This window comes from Nicotiana tomentosiformis, chromosome 9 (genome assembly GCF_000390325.3).
Source record: "Nicotiana tomentosiformis chromosome 9, ASM39032v3, whole genome shotgun sequence".
In the NCBI taxonomy this organism is placed as follows: Eukaryota; Viridiplantae; Streptophyta; class Magnoliopsida; order Solanales; family Solanaceae; genus Nicotiana; species Nicotiana tomentosiformis.
In genome coordinates this window covers 8719779-8743866 of record NC_090820.1, presented here as the reverse complement: position 1 = coordinate 8743866, position 24088 = coordinate 8719779, and the positions used below count along the sequence as shown (strand labels likewise).

General features: G+C 37.6%; 1 long non-coding RNA gene across 2 annotated transcripts; it reads left to right on the top strand.

The window, feature by feature from the left end:
* Positions 1-238: 238 nt before the first annotated feature.
* Positions 239-23734, top strand: LOC104096242 (uncharacterized). 2 transcript variants are annotated; one of them, XR_011411127.1, is made up of 4 exons: positions 239-1211; positions 3623-4255; positions 22112-22245; positions 23049-23734. It is a non-coding gene; the product is annotated as an uncharacterized lncRNA (long non-coding RNA). The 2 variants fall into 2 exon arrangements; XR_011411126.1 differs by lacking the exon at positions 22112-22245.
* The last annotated feature ends 354 nt before the right edge of the window (positions 23735-24088 follow it).

Below are 24088 nucleotides of genomic sequence, written 5' to 3'. Positions count from 1 at the left end.
GCATTTTAAAGCCAAATTAAGGAATCAAGTGTTCTAATTTCAACTTGAACCCTTCCAAGCCCCGCAAGTAATAATACAGTAAAAGCACATACAGAGAGTCTTATTTAGGGGAATGGGAACCTAGAAGGAAAAATGACCGGTCGGGTCATTAAAGTTACCTTGCTTTTTTCTCTTATCTTGCCCTTCCTTATTATTAAATAATTATATTTTATCATTTATCTTTTTTTATACAATAATTCTACAATGTATCCTAACTTTTCTTAGTATTGTTGCAAGCTATTTTTCATATTGTTGGTACATTACATCATGAAATGACGGTAAATGATACAATCGGTCCAAACGTTGTATTCATTAAACAATACATTACAATAAAATACGATACATTATGAAACGACAAGTAACAACAATCCATCAAACTTTCTCTCTACACTCACTCATTTTTCTCTGTCTTCTCACAAATGTTAACTGTTGAACATTTTGGACCATTAGCCCCCACCTCTTCTCCCACCATCCCCACCTGACCCACCAAACAATCTAACCAATCAAAATCTCTCAAGCAGCCAAAATATTACCATTACACAACACTCCACTGCTCAATCGCCACCTTCTACTAAGGCCACCGCTGAAATTGATGCCTCCACACAAAATCAACCATCATCTACACCACTAATACCTCTAAATCAACAAAATACAACACTACTCATACATCCCATGCAACCATCTCTTATGCATTACAATACTCCCAGCCCTAATCCCAATTACTGAAAGTCTCCTCTAACTTCGATAGATACAATCGACCAAATTGAGAAACCAAGGAAAATAATTGAGCTCCTGTTGCCACACCCAACTCAACCTAGAACCAACTGCAAATGGGATAAGATATCTCTCCATCCCAGCCCCAACCTCCCAATTTCTCAGGTACCAATCCAATTAATAGTTCTAAATCTCCCAATAGACCTCCTAACATAATTTTCAAACCTTTATTTGCCTCCATAGTTTCAGCAAATCTCGCCCTCGGCCTAAAAGGAAAACAACTCATGAATATGACTCATGAAACTCATATGGGTAAACTAGCTATGTATTTTTCTGCTCTAGACTATTTCGTCAACCTTGTTGAGGATTGCCGTCTTACTGTTGTTGGGAAATTCTTGAAAGGAAAACCACCATGGATGAGTTGAGAAAACTTTTCAATAGCCATGTTCCTCTAAAAGGTACCGTGAAGATTGCCTATTTTGATCATAATCATGTATATGTTAATTTCACAAATGAAGCAGGTTTCTACCATATTTATTTCAAACCATTCATTACTTTGGGTCCCTATATAATGAAAATAATTAAATGGACCCCTGACTTTGTCCCTGAAAGTGAAACCTCTTTGGTCCCTGATTGGATTTTAATCCATCAATTTCTGTGGGACTTATTTAGATGGGACATTATTTCTAGGATGGTTAGATCAATTGGCACGTCTATGGCTCCCAACATGGCTACTTATTCCAAATCAAGAGGAAATGTTGTGAAGTTAACATTGGAAAGTGATCTTTTAAAACCAAAACAAGATCAAATTTGGGTAGGTTTTTAAAGATTAGATTATAATGTGGAAGATGGTTATTAGTTAGATGTGGAATATGAGGGTGTTCCCTCATACTATCAATATTGTCTCATGAAAGGCCACTCCTAAAGTGAATGCAGGAAGCATAAAAGAGATGTTGAACATAATAACATGATTAATAATGAGAAAACCGGGGAAGACAATCAATGGAGGTCTCAAAGAGGTTCCAAAAGAAAACCTCAAGCAGTTCTTGAAAAAAATGACTCAGTCCAGCATACTTCTAATACTGTGAACAACATCCAATATGATCAAAATAACCTTCTTCATCAACCTCAAAGAGAACATGTGACACAAGGAAACAATGCTTACCCAGATTAGCCAAACGGTGGTTTCAAGCCTCATTTCACCGAAGAGAAAATAGAAACAAGAAAAAAGTTCAATGGCAAGTGCATAATAATCCTCTCCAACAGACTTTCAAGTAGCTTCAATATAGCCACACATGTATTAATCCTCCCAGAACCTAGCCATCTAGCTCATGTATCCAGCAATAATACTACTCAGGATATACCCACACAAACTCAAATCATAAATCATAAGTCTACTCCATCTCCCAACAATGATCTACATCACAGCCCCAAGATAAATGTCAAAACCAAATCCAACCTCGCACATCAGAGTACCCAGCAAAATTCATATGTTCTTGTACCAGATAAATCACAACCCAATCAAATCTGAGTTGGGCATAATAGAATTGCTCAACAACCTTCCACTACTACTCAATGTACAGTTCCTTCATCTAATACTCCCTCAATCTCTGGAAGTAAGGTTGCAGTGCAAAATACACCAAGCCAATATAGAGATCATTCTATACACAAACCACCCGACCCTCCACCCGGTCAGATTCTTTCTAGATCACCCTCACCAACTAACAATCTTAATATTCAACCAAATAACACTGATTCAGAGGGTGGTTCAGAATATGAGGATGATGAACTACATGAATCTGCTAGGTGGCTCAAGTGCTGATTATGAGTGTGAGGTTAATTTCGATGCAGAATAAAGTGACACAGATAATGATTTTAAAAGTGTTGAAGAAATATCAGCCACCGGTGATGAAACAACATATGTTATGGTGGAAACATTAGTACAACAACCCCTTCCACCTGTTGAAATTACCCAAGCTTTTGGAGAGATCACTGAGAAGCATAACTTATCTCCTATAGGTACTACTTCTGTAGGAATTACAACCAGAGCAAGCAAAAGAGGCAGAGGGGGCAGAGGTAATCATTTTGTGAAATCCTCACAGAACAAAGGCAATAAAATTATATCTTTTAATGATTGAGTCTCTAATTTAAAATATTAGAGGCATCACTTCCCAAGGTGCCTTTAACATACTCAAACAACTTAAAAGACTTTACAAGCTTCAATTTATTGTTGTTATGGAACCTTTTAATAGTAGAACTAAGCTGGACAAATTTAGAAGAGGCTTGGGGGTTTGATTTTGCCTATGCTAACTCAACTAACAAGATCTGGTTTTTCTGTGATAATTCTACGAATTGTACAATCAATAAGGACATGAATCAATAAATGACATGCTCAGTGGAATACTATAGAGAGCTAATCCACTTAAGTATGGTTTATGCTAAATGCAAGGAACACTTAAGAGAGCCGTTATGTGAAAGCCTTTATAATCTCTCTGATGTCATTAATTCACCATGGATGATTACTGGGGACTTTTATTCTATAACTGATCCAGATGAGAAGAGCGGAGGGAAGATCCATGATATTGCAAGGAGCTTACCTTTCATAAATTGTATTGGAGAGACTGTGACATGATTGATCTTGGTTATAATGGTTCTCCTTACACAAGGTGCAATGTTTAAGAACCTAGAAAAAGAATATGGGCTAGATTGAATAGGGCTCTTGTTAATAATGATTTGCTGCAGAAGTTCACTTCTACCAATGTCTCTCATTTGGTTAGAACCGGTTCAGATCATGCTCCACTCCTAATTTTCATAGCCAATCTGCATACTGATCCAAAGAGATATTTTAAATTCCCGTATTTCTGGACAGATCAAGATGGTTTTATGCAAGTAGTACAACAAACCTGGGATATTCAAGTTGAAGGAGGTCCAATGTGGAGGTTTCATTTAAAGTTGAAGAATACCTGCAAAATATTTTCTTACTGGTCCAAGCATACTATTGGGAATATCTTTGATAAAACTAAAGAACTTTAATCTAAGCTTGAAGAACTGGAAGAGAATTATCTTTATGATAATTCTGAATATAATAGGATGGAGCTCAATAAAGTGAATACTCAACTTATTAGGCACATTAAGAATGAAGAATCATAGTGGAGACAAAAATCAAGATTGAGATGATTTACTGATGGTGACAACAATACGGATTTTTTTCACTTTGTTATCAATTCAAGGAAGAGAAAATTAGCTTTTACTAGGATTAAAAGAGATGATGGGACATGGGTGGAGAATGCAAGAGACATTGCTGATAAAGCCATCCATTTTTTTAAGAATCAGTTCACTGAAGATCCAACTACCAGGGACCTCACTGCTCTCAGATACCTCCCCTTGGTGGTAAATGATGTTGATAATACTGCACTTGAGGCTTTTCCAACTTTGGATGAGGTTAAATAAATCGTTTTCTCCATGAACTCTAGTAGTGCCCCTGGTCCTGATGGACTCCCAGGTAAGTTTCTTCATCACTGCTGGCAAATTATTTCTCAAGATCTCTATAATGTGATTATGGTTTTTATTTTTCTAGGAACGAGCTTCTCAGGTGTTTTACACACACATGTGTTGTCTTAATTCCTAAAATTGATAGTCCTCAGCATTTTACTGATTTTAGGCCTATCAGTTAAGTAATTTTATTTCCAATGTCATCTCTAAATTGTTTAATAATAGGCTTAGCCCTCTTATGAGCAAGATCATTTCTCCTAATCAAACTGGCTTCATGAAGAATAGATCCATTGCTCATAATGTAATCCTTACTCAGGAAATAGTACACAATATTAAGAGGCCTAATACTAATGGTAATGTCATTTTAAAATTAGATATGGCTAAAGCATTTGACAGGGTATCTTGGAATTATCTTTGTCATGTTATGAGGCATTTAGGTTTTTTTGAGTTTTGAATTGACATGGTGTTCATTCTTATATCTAATAACTGGTACTCTATCAATATTAATGGTATTAGACATTGTTTGTTTAAATCTTCTAGGGGTTTAAAACAAGGTTGATCTATTATAACCATCTTTCTAGAATGGCTTCCAATCACCATACCATGTGTTCTAATACTTGATTCATACTCACATTTCCATAATAAATCCATGCATGTAATTCTAAGGGTGTAGGATTACCATTTTGGAAGAGATTTTACAAAACCTTCCTTTGAGTTCTTAAAGAAACTTCTTGAAGATCTAAGTATTTTATTTGTAGATATCATCAATAGTGGTGTAGAAATGAAAGAATTTCACACCAAAACAATGGGGATTGCTTACCTTGAAGAAGAGATGAGTTGGTGGTCTTGAGAGAGTGGAGGAAAACCCCAAAATCCGTCCAAGATGAATGGGGGAAATGAACCCCCAAAATGAGTACTTAAAAAAAATGCTTCGGGTGGTAGCGTGCCAGGTCCAACGCCAAACCTCTATACTACACTAGATCTCAAAGTTGCTAAGAGGGATGGCGTGCCACAATCCGTGTGTTGCACGGACGCTAGCACGCTCCCAGTGGTTTTCTTTTCCATTTCTTGCTTCTCTACTTATCCTCACTTGATACCTTGCTATGATATAGATCTGAATTGACTTCAAATTTTGCACACAAGTCACATTTGATATTACTGACCTACTCCAACTTTCGGAATCGAAATCCGACCCCGATATCAAAAAGTCAACTCCCCGGTCAAACTTCCAAACTTAAATTTCTATTTTAGCCATTTCAAACCTAATTTAACTACGGACTTCCAAATAATTTTTCAAACACGCTCCTAAGTCCAAAATCACCATACGGAGCTATTGGAATCATCAAAATGCTATTCCAGGATTGTTCACATTTAAGACAACATTCAGTCAACCTTTTCAACTTAAATTTTTATCTTTGAGACTAAGTGTCTCAATTCATTCTGAAACCTCACCGGACCAGAACCAATTACCCCGGCAAGTCACATAACAACTGTAAATAATAAATTGAGCAGTAAATAGGGGAACGAAATTGTAATACTCAAAACGATCGGTCAGTTCATTATATTCTCCCCCTCTTAAATAAACATTCGTCCTCAAACGAGTTTAGAATTATACTTGAAGTCTCAAATAGGTGTAGATATTTGCTCTGTATCTCCCGCTCAGTCTTCCAAGTAGCTTCTCCGACTGGTTGACCTCTCCACTGCACTTTCACTAACGCTATGTTCTTTGGTCTCAACTTTCAACCCTGTCGGTCCAAGATGGCCACTGGCTCCACATGATAAACCAATTTACCATCCAACTGAACCGTGCTGAAATCCAAAACATGAGATGGATCTCCGACATACTTTCGGACGCTCCCATTTCTACTTTGGAATTTCAAGTCTCTGAAGCAATACACCCGGCCTCTGATACTCGTACTTTACATGATGACAATTTAAACACCGAGCTACAAACCCAACTATATCTTTCTTCATTCACCTTCACCAATAGTGCTGCTTCAAATCCTGATACATCTTCGCGGCACCTGGATGAATGAAGTGCCGCAAACTGTGAGCCTCCTAGAGAATCAAATCACGCAAACCATCTACATTAGGCACACATAGCCTACCCTGCATCCGTAATACGCCGTCATCCCCAATAGTGACTTCCTTGGCATCACTGTGCTAAACTGTGTCCTTAAGGACAAGCAGATGGGGGTCATCATACTGACGTTCTCTGATACGATCATAGAGAGAAGACTGAGAAACCACACAAGCCAAAACTCGATTCAGCTCTGAAACATCCAATCTAACAAACTGGTTAGGCAAGGCCTGAACATCCAAGGCTAAAGGCCTCTCTGCTACCGGTAAGTATGCTAAGCTTCCCAAATTCTCCGCCTTACGGCTGAAGGTATCGACCACCACATTGGCCTTTCAGGGATGATAGAGAATGGTGATATTATAATTCTTAAGCAACTCTAACCACATCCGCTGCTGAAAATTAAGATCCTTCTGTTTAAACAGATGTTGTAGACTCTGGTGATCGGTATAAACTTCACAATGGACACCGTACAAATAATGCCGCCAAAACTTCAAGGCATGAACAATAGCTGCTAACTCAAGGTGGTAGACCAGATAATTCTTCTCATGTACATTTAACTGTCTGGACGCATAGGCAATCACCCTACCATCTTGCATCAACACTACGCCGAGACAAATACGTGATGCATCACAATATACAATATAAGACTGTGAACTTGTAGGCAATACCAATACTGGGGATGTAGTCAAAGCTGTCTTGAGCTTCTGAAAGATCTCTTCACATTCATCTGACCACCTGAACGAAGCACTTTTCTGGGTCAATTTAGTCAAAGGCGATGTAATAGATGAGAAACCCTCTATAAAGCGACGATAATAACCGGCCAAGTCGAGAAAACTTCGAATCTTAATAGCCGAAGATGGCCTAGGCCAACTCTGAACTGCCTCTATTTTCTTCAGATCTACCTTAATTCCTTCACTCGACACTATGTGTCCCAAGAATGCCACTGAATTAAGCCAAAACTCACACTTATAGAATTTGGCATATAGTATCTCATCCCTCAGCCTTTGTAGTACAATACTCAAATGTTGTACATGTTCCTCATGGCTACATGAATACATCAGAATGTCATCAATAAATACTACGACAAACAAATCAAGATACGACTGGAATACACTATTCATCAAGTGCATAAATACCGTTGGGGCATTGGTCATCCAAAAAGTTATCACGAGGAACTCATAATGACCATAAAGGGTCCTGAATGCCGTCTTTAGAATATCCGAATCCCAAATTTTCAACTGGTGATACCCGGATCTTAAATCAATTTTGGAGAACACCCTCGTTCCCTGAAGCTGGTCAAATAAATCATCAATACGCGGAAAATGATACTTGTTCTTGATTGTAACTTTGTTCAACTGCCTATAGTCGATGCACATAGGCATAGTACCATCTTTATTTTTCACAAACAGAACTAGTGCACTCCAATGCGACACACTAGGCCTAATAAACCCCTTATCAAGAAGTTCCTGAAGTTGCTCTTTTAATTCTTTCAACTCAGCTGGTGCCATATGATACGGAGGAATAGAAATGGGCTGTGTGCCCGGCACCAAGTCAATATCGAAATCAATATCCCTGTCGAGTGGCATACCCGACAGATCTGCAGGAAACACATCCAAAAAGTCTCAAACTACTGGAACATAATCAATAGTAGGAGTGTCAGCATCGACATCCCTCACAAAGTCCAAATAAGACAAACATCCTTTACCAATCATCAGTTGCGCCCTTAAGTGAGAAATTACCCTGCTGGGAACAAAATCTGGAGCACCTCTCCATTCAATCCTTGGCAACCCTGGCATAGCCAATGTCACGGTCTTAGCATGACAGTCCAGAATAGCATGACATGGAGACAACCAATCCATACCTAAGATTCCATCGATATCAACCATGCTAAGCAATAAGAGATCAACTCTAGTCTTCCAAACCCCCAATAGTTACCATACACGACAGATACACACGGTCCAGAATAATAGTATCACACACCGGTGTAGATATGCAAACAGGTGAAACTAGGGACTCACGGGACATATCCAGATAATGACTAAAGTACGATGATACATACAAATAAGTGGAACCGGGGTCAAATAATATAGAAGCTTTCTTATGGCATTCTGAGATAATACATGTGATCACTACATCTGAAGAAACAGCATCTGGCCTGGCAGGAAAAGCATAGAATCGAGCCTAACTGTCACCTGATCGACCTCCCCCTCTTGGGAGACCCCTAGCTGACTGAGCCCCACCCCAAGCTGGCTAGGCGGGTGGTGGAGCAACTGGGGCAGAAGTAGTAGCCTGAATCCTCTGCTGAACTGGACCTCGCGTAAAGCGGGGACAATATTTTCTCACATGATCCCGCTCTCCACACTCATAGCACTCTCTCGAAGAAGAATGGAGGCGAGTTCTGGGGCAGACCTCGAGAACCAGAATAACTATCAGAAGAACCTGGTACAGATGATCCCTGAACTGAAGGAGCACGGGGTATACTCTGGGCTGGAAGGGCACCGAGAGATGGCTGACCCTGATGAGAACTGTATGAACCATGGCTGGATGACGCACCACGGTGAACTAGACAACTCGTCTGAGCGTGTTTGTAAGAACGACCCCTACCGCAGTAAAACTAACCCCCTGAAGGAACACCGCTGAAACCACCCGGTCCACGAGGCCTCTTGGCCTCCCCATCTCCGCGTTCCTGGCTACAGACCATCTCTATCTGCCTAACAATGTCAACTACCTCATCAAACGTAGCATTGGATACCCTCTCCCTAGTCATAAGTCACCGCAACTGATACGAGCTACACCTTGACCTCTACCTCGGCCTCGTCCTCTACCACAGCCCTAGCCTCTCGCGGCCCTAATTGGTGGCATTGGTGGCTGACCGTCCGATCCGGTAGTATGTGTCCTCACCATCTGTGAGAGAATAGAATAGCATAAATTTAGTCTCCAGAATCAGCAAATTCGCAAGACAGAATACAAGAAAGTGAAATTTTCCTAAGGGTTCGGCACCCTCTCGAAGATAAGTACAAACGTCTCTGTACTGATCCGCAAGACTCTACTAAACCCGCTCATAACTCGTGAGACATATGTAACTTAGGCTCTGATACCAACTTGTCACGACTCAAAATCTCACTTGTCATGATGGTGCCTATCTCAATTCTAGGCAAGCCGACAATCTCAATAAACCACCATATCTTTTAAGTTTGAAAACATAATATTTAAATTCAGCGAAAGAAATCTCACAAATACAGATATAAACACTCCCAAAACCCGGGGTCATTGAGTACATGAGTATCTAATATGAATACAAAGTCTGACTGATAAAACATTGTCTTAAAGTATAAAACAGAACAATAACTGAAAAAAAGAAAGTCAAGGTCATTCTTGACGTGAACGGACGCTTTGTCATTAGAGTTCAAAATTACGAAAAATCTTTTTTGGGGTTTACTCTTCTACTTAAGTTCCTAGCTACTTAAGTCTTAAACTCTGACTCCTAAACTCAAAACTGGCCGGAAATGCCCATTTTAAGCTCGCTCAGGCGGATGTTCCCGCTGATCTTGATTTTACAAATTGTCAGCTTCTATCTTTCAGCGGACTACAGGAAGCTACCTTGATAGTCTCCAACTGACATCACTCCGAGATCTAACAGTCATCATGTCCGAAAGCACCTGGATCTGCACACGAGGTGCAGAGTGTAGTATGAGTACAACTAACTCAATAAGTATCAAGACTAACATCTGGGCTGAAAGTAGTGACGAGCTTCGCACCTACATTCCAGTATAAACAATGGTACAGAAATGTAGACATGCTTTTAAGTTCAACAGTTAAACTGAGTACAAGTGAAATAGATCAATACTGCATGATATAAGGAATATGACATCTAAGTAGAAAGACCTCATGTAATACTAGTCACAAATCATTCGGTCACTCGATACTATTTATGGCCAGTCCAGCCCAGGGATATTTTATCCCGTATATATATACACATCAACTAACAGTCAGTCACTCAGTACCTCATAAGGAAAATCCATCCTTGGGTACTTTATCCCCAAATGTAAATGATACGAACAAGATCCATGTCCAGGAAAATTTCTTCACAATATAAATAAGTAAGGCAAGTCCATGCCATGGGAAGTCCATCCCGAATAAATAATCATCTACGCTCACTGGGGGTGTGTACAGACTCCGGAGGGCCTCCTTTAGCCCAAGCTCTATATAAAGCTGATATGGCCTACTGCGGTATGCAGTCCGATCCCATAATAATAATAAAGCCTATAAGGCTTGCTGCAGGCGGGAAACCCCGATCCAAATAATAATAATAATAATATATAAAGCCAATATGGCTTGCTGCGGCGCACAGCTCGATCCCGTAAATATCATCGCAATAGATGAATATGACTGAATGTGAAATGTACATTTTTTTAAAAACAATTTATTTAACAGCTACACGACCCCATGGGTCCCAAAATATCGGCACGTAGCCTAAACATGATCTTTAATAAGAGCCTCAGCTCAATTTCCCTAACAAATGGGAAATGTTCAGATAATAAAATGATTCTTTAATTTTTACAACTTCATAGAATAATTCAAGTCACAATTTCAATGGTGCACATCCACACGCTCGTCAACTATCGTGTGCGTCAATTCCAAACAATTTATATTACACCAAATTTGGGAATTCATACCCTCAGAACCAAGTTTAGAAGTGTTACTTACCTTAATCCGAGCAATTCTTTATCTAATAGTAAATCTCTCTCCTCGATTATCAAGCTCGGAATGGCTCGAATCTAACCACAATTAGTTTGATACAATCAACACAAGCTATCAGAATCAATTCCAAATGATAAAAGGCGGATCTTTAATTAAAACACCCGAAGCCAACCATACTAGAAACTTACGGGGACGTTATGGAATTCGATTCTAAGATAGAAAATTTAGCCAACAGACCCGAAATGTGCCACCTTAATGATACTACAATAATCAACTACACTAAGTAACTTTAATCTATAATATCAACCTCCCATGGGACCAACATTTGTAACAATTCCCTAGTTTAGGCCATTTAGACAATTTATCGAACACCTGGTAGGCATAAATTTCCATATCTCTTAACCATAGAATTAGTTCATCCAATTACCACCATTTTCCAACTATTTATCCCACCATCATTCTTTAACAATTTATACTCTCAACATCACATGTGTGACCAACCATTCACACCCAACCAACAAAATTTCATCAAATAATCACTTTTCAATCTCTACAATGGTTATGCATTTAAATTGGGAATTTATGGCTTCCAATCGCCATACCATGTATTCTAATACTTGATTCATACTCATATTTCTATAATAAATCCGTTCATGCAAGTCTAAGGGTGTAGGATTACCTTTTTGGAAGAGGCCTTGCAAAACCCTCCTTTGAGTTCTTGAAGATCTAAGTATTTTATGTGTAGATTTCATCAATATTAGTGTAAAAATGATAGAATTTCACACCAAAATAATGGGGATTGCTTACCTTGAAGAAGAGAGGAGTTTGCGGTCTTGAGAGAGTGGAGAAAAACCCCACAATTCGTCCAAGATGAATGGGGGAAATAAACCCACGAAATGAGTACTTAAATGAAGTGCTTCAGGTGGTAGCATGCTAGGTCCAGCGCCAAACCTCTATATTGCACTGGTTCTCAAAGTTGTTGAGATGGTTGGCGTGCCACAATCCGCACGTTGCACTGACTCTAGCACGCTCCCAGTGGTTTTCTTTTCCATTTCTTGCTTCTCTACTTACCCTCACTTGATACCTTGCTATGATATAGATCCGAATTGACTTCAAATTTTGCACACAAGTCACATTTGACATTACGGACCTACTCCAACTTCTAGAATCTAAATCCGACCCCGATATCAAAAAGTCGACTTCCCAGTCAAACTTCCAAACTTAAATTTCTATTTTAGCCATTTCAAATCTAATTTAACTACGGACTTCCAAATAATTTTTTGGACACGCTCCTAAGTCCAAAATTACCATACGGGGCTATTGAAATCATCAAAATTTTATTCTGGGGTCGTTTACATATAAGTCAACATCTGGTCAACCTTTTCAACTTAAGTTTTCATCTTTGAGACCAAGTGTCTCAATTCATTCCGAAACCTCACCGGACCCGAACCAATTACGCTGGCAAGTCACATAACAACTATAAAGTATAAATTGAGCAGTAAATGGGGGAACGGGGTTGTAATACTCAAAACGAATGGCCGGGTCATTACACGCACGGACTCTTGACACCTCGTACGTATCCCCCCCCCCAGCACACACACAATTAGAAAACAATATTTATTTACAACACTTATGGGTAAAATTCCCTCTTACAAAGTTCACAAGAGTCTTACCTCGTCTCAAAGCTCACCTCCCGATCACAATTTCGCGTTAAAGCCTCAATTTGGTGCCGAAAAATCCTAAACTAGCCAAACATTATATAATGTAATCAATAAATACACAAAATTTAATAATTTATCTATTAGATTAATTACCCACACCAAATTGGTAAAATTTCTAAAACTCACCTCGGGCCCACATGCCCGAATTTTGAAATGTTTCGGAGGAAATCGTCACCCACAACCTTAAGAACTCATGTACACAATATTTATCCCATTTCATAACCATTTTCGTAGTTAAAATCTTTTTTTTTTTTTTTTATCAAAACCTAGATTTTTAATCTAAACCCTTGATTTTCATAATTTACAAGTTATAATCTACCCAAAATCTATGTATGTAACTCACAATAGGTAGAATTAACTTACCTCCAAGTTGCTAGGTGAATACCCCTCTCAAGAAGCTCCAAAATCGCCCCAAGGATGAAGCAAATGGGTCAAAAGTACTCAAACCCCGACTTAAATGAAGGTTCTGCATTCTGTGATTTTTGCACCTGTAGAGGTACGACTGCTTATGTGGTCCCGCATCTGCGAAAAAATCCTTACAGATGCGGTCCCCTCCATTTGGTCCAAAATCCGTACTTGCAAACCATTTGCCTGCTTCTGCGGGTCTCGCATCGCTTCTGCGGCTCCCTCCCTCGCAACTGCGCGCCAGCAGGTGCGCCCAATGGCTCCGCTCCTGCAGCTTCTGAGCTGCCCCCGCTGGACCGCTTCTGTGGCTTCTTGCTCGCACTTGCGGCTGTCCATGCACATGTGCGGTTACACCAGAAGCTGGAAGCTTCAGCCATTGCTCCTAAGTCCAAACTTGGTCCGAGCCTCGTCCGATTAAAACTTGAGGCTTTCGGGGCCCCACCCGAACATACCAACAAGTTTGAAATCATAAAATGGACTCGCTCGAACCCTTGGGATATGTAAAATAACATCAAAATTATGAATCATACCCCAAACCAAATTGATTCAACTAGGAAACTTCAAGTTCTTCAAACTTACTCTGAACGCGCCGAAACATACTTAAATTACTCGGAATGACACCAAATTTTGCGTGCAAGTCTTAAATCACCATATAGAACTATTCCAGGCCCAAAATTCCGAACGGACCTCAATTACTCCAAAACCTAGTCCAAACCAGATTTGGAGAACTTTAAACCTTCAAATAGTCAACTTTCAATGTTAAGCGCCGAAACGCTCCCGGGTGGTCCAAAACCCGATTCAAACATATGCCCAAGTCCAAAATCATCATACGAACCTATTGGAACCGTCAAATTCTGATTTTGAGGTCGTTTACTTAAAACGTTGCTGAACTCAAACTTAGCCCTTTTAAAGCCAACTAAGGAACTATCACGACCCAAAATCCAGCACAGGCGTCATAATAACATTTCAAGCCATTTTTTTAAAAATCGAAACCAATAGTGGAAATAATGATACAACCTCCCAAGACTGGTAATACTGACGAACTCTGACTGAATACATGAAATGATCTCAAGGAATTCGAATATACAATATTGTTTGAATAATAATTGACAGTATGATAAAATGGAAAGATTCAAAGGAACTACGATGACCAAGCAGCTCTACCTTGAATCCTTGCGATCACACTCTAACTCTGTCCGAGTCCGATATCTTCAATACCTGGCTCTGCACAAAAAGTGCAGAAGTGTAGTGTGAGTACACCACAGTCGGTACCCAGTAAGTATCAATACTAACCTCGGTGGAGTAGTGATGAGGTATAGTCAAGACACTCACTAGTCAAATAACCTTTGCAATATAGCATACAAAAATAATAGAAAACAAATAGTAGTGATGGCAACAATAATCAACTTGTGACATAAACAACAGGGCAACAAGAACACCATAAATATTGCTCAACAAATAATGAATACAAGTACAACCAATTAATTAAGTTCTTCAAATATAAATCATTCGCCTATATGTTTTTCAAATAATAATCTTTAGGATATAATACTTTCCAATAAATATATTTCGAATAAACTCCCTTCAAATAAATATCTTTCAAATAATATCTTGAATAAAATACCTTCCAAATAAATATTTTGAATATAGTTCTTTCAAATAAAAGTCACCTTGTGACACCTCATTTAATAATCACAAAATACGAGTCTCAGCCCACTTTTATATTTACACAACACATCGTGTCCATATTTCTATCACAACCACACGGACAGCTCACGTGCTAATATCATCATTATTTACTCACGGCACCTCGTGCCCACATTTCATCTCACAACTTCACGGACAATTCACGTGCCAATAATAAATTCATCATATTTTCTCGATACCTCGTGCCCATATCATAATTCGCCCAGCAATATCCACCAGCTAATAATTTAAACATATATCTGACTATTATCAAATTTACTGAATTTAAAAACTAAATTGCACAATATGTAAAAGAAGTAACAAAGAAATCATAACAACACATAAAAATCACCAACATATTAATCTCACATCATCACATATCACCCATGACAATAGCCACCCTTATCCCTCCACCCTGACAATATCAATAGCCATCATTATCACTCCTATAATAGCCACCTTTATCGCTCCTATAACAGCCTCCCTTATCGCTCATATAATAGCCCCCCTTATTGCTCCGCCTCGACAATATCCCAACACACATAACTATAGTGAAATGCCACCCTTATACCCACATAATATCAACAGTGGAATGCCACCCTTATCGGCTGCATAACAGTAACCCAAATCACATAACAATTTACACGGATATTACCATGACAACACAAAACAAAAGTTCATATTATAAATTGCCCATAGGCCATAACCAATTCCAAAGGTACAACAAAATCAATTAATTTTACATCAAATAGCACAAGGCCCCACACAACATATATAAAATTTTGAAAACAACTTAAATACTACAGTACAAATTTAAGTTTCACAAAGGGAGAATTTAAACACATAAAATTTTCACCACAAGGACCTCGTCCTTATATAACTTCCACTGCTACTTGTAGCCCAGTTTAAATATTTCACATCATATAAAAATGTGAGGATCTCCTCTTTATCTCTAAATCACAAGTATTGTGCATATTGTGCCAACTGAAATTTTTCATCCCTTTCTTTCTTCTTTTTAATAAATTCCGTGAAACAATTTCACAACACAAAATGAACCCCCATACCGGTAGGGCATATAATTCACATACTTTAATAAAACTATCCCGAATTTATATCAAACCTTACTGTAGTGAGTAACAGAAAGTCACTTTTGGACTCTTAGCCCTCAATAGTGTACAAAACAAAATCCTAGACATGCTAACACCATAAAATCTCCCAACAGGGATAAACACGTGAGTGGTGTACAAATTCACTAACTCACCATACATGGAGGCATGATAGTAGGTCTCACCTCGATAATTGGAATTGAATCAAAATAAGAACAGTGTTCCTCTATTACGAATTAAATCGTACCGATAACGACACCATTTGGTATAGCGGCCTCAATCATACCATATCAATTATATCAATCCCTCTAGGGGCGCCCTCTACCTGCCTGTCCTCTACCCCTAACTAACTGTGCATGTAGGGTAGTAACTAGAATAGAGCCTGTAACATGAGTATTCTGATGAAATCAGCCTCTCCCAAGTCTAGGATAATCTCTCATGATGTGTCTAGTATCACCACACTGATAACAACCCTTCTACGGATTCAGATACTCATACTGAGTCTGTGCCGGATAACTGGAATAACCATTATAGGAACCTCGTGCAGGGTGGTGCATTAAAAGAACTTACTGGAGCACCCCGAGTATTCAGAAATTATTTCCTTGACTCCGTTGATACTGAAATGTAGAATTATTAAGGACGAGGGAATACCGCAAGTCCCAACATCAACCCATATAAATCTCAGCTCTTAATCATATACATGTTTTGGAGAACCTTTCAATACCATATATATACATCTTAGGCCCAAAACTGATATAACACATGACCCCGCAATCTGATCGTTGATAATGGACTCCCCTCACTTGACGTGAAGCCATAGGACACAGTCCGATGATCCACAATAGTAACCTTCACCGCTCGTGCGACACCTGTCATAAGACACATCAAGCCATTTATTAGGCTCATGTCATCCTCGTGACAGTCAAAATTGCTTCCTCAAGTGCCTTGACTGCTAGTGTGTACCCTTCACTAAATGGAAATCCCATACAAACCACATAGTCTCTAATACCACCAACTATCTTCAGATCTAATTAAACTTTCTTAAGATCGTACTTATCAACCAGTTGTCAGACACTGTTGCACCCCGATCTGGACGACACGTCGTAACAATGGTTGAGCAACCCTAGCTCCCTTATATCCTTCTGTAGTATCATGAATCGTTGGCGCATAGCTGATACCGAGTGTGCAATTTCATACACGAGTGGATGCAAAAGAACATAAGATATATGCTTCAAGCTGAATAAATGTCGCACGATAAGGAATAAAAGAACTGGAAATTTTCCTACTAGCTCTGTAGCCTGTCGAAGATAAGTACAGACGTCTCCGTACCAATCTGCAAGACTCTACTAAACTCGTTCATGACTCGTAGAACCTATGAACCTAGAGCTCTGATACCAACTTGTCACGACCCAAAATCCCACCACAAGCGTTGTGATGGCACTTAATCTTTAAGACTAAGTAAGACGATCATAATAACAATTCAAGCCATTTTTTTATAATCGAAACCAACAACAGAAATAATGATACAACCTCCCAACACTGGTAATACTGAGTCACGAACTCTAACTGAATACATGAAATGATCTCAACGAAAATGAATATACAATATTGTTCAAATAATAATTGACAGTACAATAAAATGGATTGACCACAAGGAACTGCGACGACCAAGCAGCTCTACCTTGAATTCTTGCGATCACACTCTAACTCTGTCCGAGTCTGATATCTCCAATACCTGGCTCTGCACAAAAATGTGCAGAAGTATAGTATGATTACACTACAGTCGGTACCCAGTAAGTATCAAGACTAACCTCGATGGAGTAGTGACGAGGTACAGTCAAGATACTCACTAATCAAATGACATATGCAATATAGCATACAAAAATAATAGAAAACATATAGTAGTGATGGCAACAATAATCAACCTGTGACATACACAGCAGGGCAACAAGAACACCATAAATAATGCTCAACAAATAATGAATACAAGTACAACCAATTAATCAAGTTCTTCAAATATAAATCTTTCTCCTATAAGTTTTTCAAATAATCATCTTTAGGATATAATACTTTTCAATAAATATATTTCGAATATACTCCCTTCAAATAAATATCTTTCAAATAATATCTTGAATAAAATCCCTTCCAAATAAATATTTTAAATATAATTCTTTCAAATAAAAGTCACCCTATGACACCTCATTTTATAATCACAAAATACAGGTCTCAACCCACTTTTATTTCTTTCTTAACACAGGTCTCAGCGCACTATCATATTTACAAGACATCTCGTGTCCATATTTCCATCACAACCATACGGACAACTCACGTGCTAATATCATTATTTACTCACGGCACCTCGTGCCCACATTTCATATCACAACTGCACGGACAATTCACGTGCCAATAATAAATTCATCATATTTGCCCGGCACCTCGTGCCCATATCATAATCTGCCCGACAATATCCACCGGCTAATAATTTTAACATATATATGACTATTATCAAATTTACTAAATTTATAAAATAAATTTCACAATATGTAAAATAAGTCACAAGGAAATCATAACAGCACATAAAAATTACCAACACATTAATCCCACATCATAACATATCACCCATGATAATAGCCACCATTATCCCTCCATCCTAACCATATCAATAGCCATCATTATCACTCCTATAATAACCACCCTTATCGCTCCTATAACAGTCTCCTTTATCGCTCATATAATAGCCTCCCTTATCGTTCCGCGCAGACAATATCCCAACATACAAAACCACAGTGAAATGCCACCCTTATACCCACATAATATCAACAGTGGAATGCCACCCTCATCCGCTGCATAACAGTAACCCAAATTACACAATAATTTACATGGATATTACCACGACAACACAAAATAACAGTTCATATTGTAAATTGCCCATAGGCCACAACCAATTCCAAAGATACAACAAAATCAATTAATTTCACAACAAATAGCTCAAGGCTCCACACAATGTATATAAAATCTCGAAAACAACAACAAGGAAGGAAAATTAACTCAACATAAGACAACACCTTCTTTAGTCCAAGTTTTTGATAAATAAATTAATACCTCAATTTAAACTTATTTATTTAATTATTTGCATACGGAAAAATCCATTATATAATTATTTCCAGGAAATATCAAATCAACAAATCACACGAAATTCACATAAAATTTAAAGTCGCAATCACACCAAATTATCATATAAATACAAACTCAACAAACAAAAAATGAGGCATGGCAAATCAAGGATTTACTAAGTTTCCACAATTTTCCAATTTAATACATAAGGGTGTCTACGAATTTTTAACCGATATAGTTTGCACATATAAACTAAGTACGTACTCGTCACCTCGCGTACATGGTTTTCCAATCACACAATTTTCACATAAGACTCAATGCTTAGGGAAAATTCCCCCACACAAGGTTAGGCAAGATACTTACCTTTTTAAAGTTATGCCGATATTCCAAAATTGCCTTCTTGATTAAATTTACCTCCGAACAACTCAAATCTATTCAAATTAATTGTATAACTTCATTAAAATTCATCGAAAATAATTCTAGATAATCAAACGTCGACTTAAAATTTGACATTAAAAAGTCAACCAAAAGTCAACGCGGGACCCGCCTCTCAGACCCTAGCATAATTTTTACGAAATCCGAAAATCCATTTCGATAGGAGTTCAAACACACCAGTTTTATCAAATTCCGATAACGAATCAACCTCCAAATCTTAAATTTTCATTTTTGAAAAGTTTTACAAACTTCTCCAATTTCTTTCAATGATTCACTAATAATTGATGAAAACAACCATGAAATCATGAAGTATAATAACGTTTTGGATATAGAACACTTATTCCAATCCATATGATAAAAATCACCGCAAAAATCACTTCAATTCGAGCTCCATAGCTCCAAATATGTTAAAATGGCCGAAACCCTCGTTTTAAGAATCTGTCTAGGCAAGTCGCATTTGATATTTGCGATTTGCCTCGGCCAGAAAATCAACATTCAAAAGCCTTCAGTAAATCAATCATAACCTTCTGTACAAATGTCCAAATGATGAATGGTTTAACATTCTACAAACTAGACACCAAGGGCTACAACTTTCATGTTTTGCACATTTCTATATTCCTTATATATTTCGAGATATAAGCTTCCAAAGTCAGCTCTGCGCATCAGAAATCTGGCGATGCACATTATTGTAGCCAAATTCTGCAGTACCATCATTTAGTCAATCGAACATAACTTTCTGTACAAATATCCAAATTATGAATGATTTGTCTTTCTGAAAACTAGAATTCAAGGACTACAACGTTAATGTTTTGAAACTGTCCAAATTCCTTATAGATTTCGAGATATAAGCTTCCAAAATCCCTACGCGATTGCACCAGTTGCTGCCAAAAACAGCTTCTGCCAACAGAAATTCCAGCAGCTTCAACAATGCGCCAAACGATCCAAATATACCAATAAGTCCCATAACATAACACGTACCTTCTCGAGGCCTCAAATAATATCAAACAACATCAAAACTACAAATCGCACCTCGAATCGAATTATCAGTTTATGAATTTTCGTAATTCTAAAATTTGCGCCGAAACGTATCAAATCAATCCCGAATGACTTCAAAATTTGCACGCGAGTCTTAAATAATATAATGGAGTTATTCTAATTTCTAGAATCGAATTTCGACCCCGATATCAATAAAGTCAACTCCCGGTCAAACTTTTCAAAAATCTTCTATTTTTCAACTTTCGCCAAAATGGGTCGAATTGTCCTACGAACTTCCAAATCTAAATCCAAGCATACTCTCAAGTCCGAAATCAGCATATGAAGCTATTGGAATCATCAAAATTCCATTCCGGAGTTGTCTGCTCAAAAGTCAAACTTCGGTCAACTCTTTTCATTTAAGCTTCAAAAATGAGAGTTGTTCTTTCAATTAAATTTTGAATCATCCGAAAATCAAACTCGACCATGCACGTAAGTCATAATACATATTATGAAATTTCTCGGTACCTTAAGTCGCTGAACAGAGCCTAAATTCTTAAAATGACAAGTCGGGTCGTTACAATAACCAAGTGTTACGATTTCAACCTGAACCATTTCAATTCCTGAACTAATCATCCCCACAAGTCATAAAACAGTAAAAGCACATACGGGGAGTCATATTTATGGGAATGAGGTTCTAGAAGATAAAACAAGTGGTTGAGTCGTTACAGATATTCTCAATCAAATTCTATTGAGTCTCAATAAAGATAAGACAACAATGACAAAAATATTAAAAACAATGATTGTGTCATTCAACCACCAAATGTGAATACAACTGGTTGAACAACACATTCGTGGGACAATGGTCTAAACGGGTTAGTGGTCTAAAGCCAAAATATACTATAAGACCATTAAACTTCTCCATAAAATTCATATAGTAATAAGATACAAAAAAAAATTACATAGCTTTAATCTAGAGGTGAGCGAAATGCATGATTTTGTAAGTTTGACCAATGTCATGGTATTAAGCTCTTTCATTTACAAAAATATGGTATTAAATAAAAAGAGTAAATGAGTTAGCCCATTATTCATCGAGTTGTGAACCTACGACACCTGCCCCGCGAATTTCCTAGTTTAAAAAAATCAGACACAAAAGAACCTATTTTCTAATATATGGATCAATCAAATATGACAAAAAAGAATAACTAATTTAGAGAATATGAGTTTAAATTAAAAAGTAAAATCTTTATACAAATAGTTGGTCATATTTATTATTTACTTTTTTTTTCATATACATAGATTATACATTGATTATATACGATTATACACATATAATATTTAAATTTTACATATATTATACTTTCAATGTCTATTTTTAGTTTAAGCGGTTGGATGCGCGGCTATTTGGGTTAATTCTTCATAATTGTTTATGTTTCTTGATCCATCCTAATATTTTAAGGGAGCTTTACACAAATAGCTGTCTTTATTAATTGTTTACTTTTTCTAGACATATACATAGTTTATATTTTGATTATACATATATAATACATAACATATGCATCTATTATACCTTCACCGGCTATTTTTATTTTAAGCAATTAGGTGGAAGGTTATTTGGATTAATTCTTCATATTTTAATCATTTAGGGTGCTTTGTCAGAGCCTAGAATCGCATTCACGGAGACTTCTCCTTCGTTATGGGCTTGGGTCTTTTCTGTCACTTCTGGAGTCTACTGCACCAGCACTTCAGCGTTTGGCTTATGAGCTAAAATCAGTCATAAGTAATAAGTCACCCTCAAATTATAATTTTTCAATTTATAAGTACTTTTAATTTGATCAAGACTTTTATTAGTTTATCCTATATCTGTTAATCGGGCCGGGCTGACCCGTTTACAACCCGGTTCACCCCGGTACTGCAGCGTGGGGGTGGACTGGGACGGGTTGGGCGGGGAACGGGTTTCAAACGAATAATTTTTTGATACCGGTGCACCGGAACCCGTTAAGCCCGTTAACGAGTTTTTAACGGGCTACAGCCTGGTTTTTAACGGGTTTTTTTTGTGGAATTATACTTATTTATTCTTAAAATGTTGTTATAAATATAGAATGCCTATAACTGAAGTTGCTAATTCTCATTGTACCGATCCTAGCTGTTTGTTAATATCTAGAACTTGGGATGTCATTGAAGATATTGTAAAGTTTTTACAAAAATTTTATGTGGCTACACTTGAGTTTTCTGGAGCTTATTATCCTACTATTGCAAATAGTTTAGTTCATATTGCTGAAATTTCTCTTTTATTACATAATTTGAAGAAGAAAGAAGGATATACTTCTGTTGTTGAATCTATGCTAGATAAGTTTAAAAAATATTTCTACCCAATTCCCCCTATTTACCTAATTGGTGCTATTTTAAACCCTTCAATCAAAATGACCACTTATCGCCAATTAATCACTGATTTATATTCTTATATGGATATTGGACCAACTGAGACTCCTGATATTGACACTTGTATTTCTGATCTACACAAATATTTAGAAACATTATACAATTATTATGCTAATATTGTTGATGCTTCTTCTGCTGTAGATGCAAATATTACTTCAAGACTTCAAGTTCAATTTCAACATATGGGACTAGTGCTTTGGATGATAATGATGGTGTTGAAAATTATTTGATTTGGTCTACACTAGGGGAGCATCAACAAACCAGTAGTAGGAATATTGATGAACTTTAATTCTACTTGCAAAAGTCAGCAGAGCCCTGCACAAAGGGATTTCTTCCACTGGGTTGGTGGAGGAGCAACTCAAATCAATTTCATGTTCTTTCGGCCATGGCTCGAGACGTGCTAAATGTGCCGATTTCAACAATCGCATCAGAGAGCGCATTTAGCCAAGCAAGACAGCAACTAGGAGATACCCGTCATTCATTGGGCAGCAACGTTTTGGAAATTCTAGTGTGCTTCACAGATTGGATAAGATCAGAACGGCGAAATCAAGGGCGTGACGAGGTAGATGAAGCGGAGGACCAAGAAATTGGAGATATAATGGTTTATGGTTCTGATTCAACCAATGCCGGAAACCAAGAACCTCATGTTGACATGGATGAACTTACAAAAATGATGCAAAGCATGTGATGTACTATTTTTTTTTTCATAATTGTTGTAAACTTTTAATTTGCAAGTTCAAAAATAACAAAACCAAAAAAGAACTTGCAACTTAATTTGAAGTATTATATATTATTCAATAAAAATATCAAATAAAAGTTTTCGGAGCTTGATCCTTACATATTGCCTATTGGTCTTAGTAAATAATTTTTTGTAGCCACTTACTTTCAAATTTCCTTTTTAAAATTGTAAAATTCAAATTTCAAATTTAAAATTTTAAACTTCAAAGTTTAATTCTAAGCCTTAAAAGTTTGCAAACACTTAAGTATCAATAACATTGAATAAGAAAAATAAAATTTACTTTAAAAACAATTGCACGGCCCGGTCCAGCCCGCTAAGCCCGAATCCGGACGGACGAAAAAAAATCCGAAAAAGTACAGCCTGCTAACTCAGCCCGCTAACAGCTCGCAACGTTAAACGGACGGGCTGATTTTTTTTTTGTACAGCCCATCCCAGCCCGCCC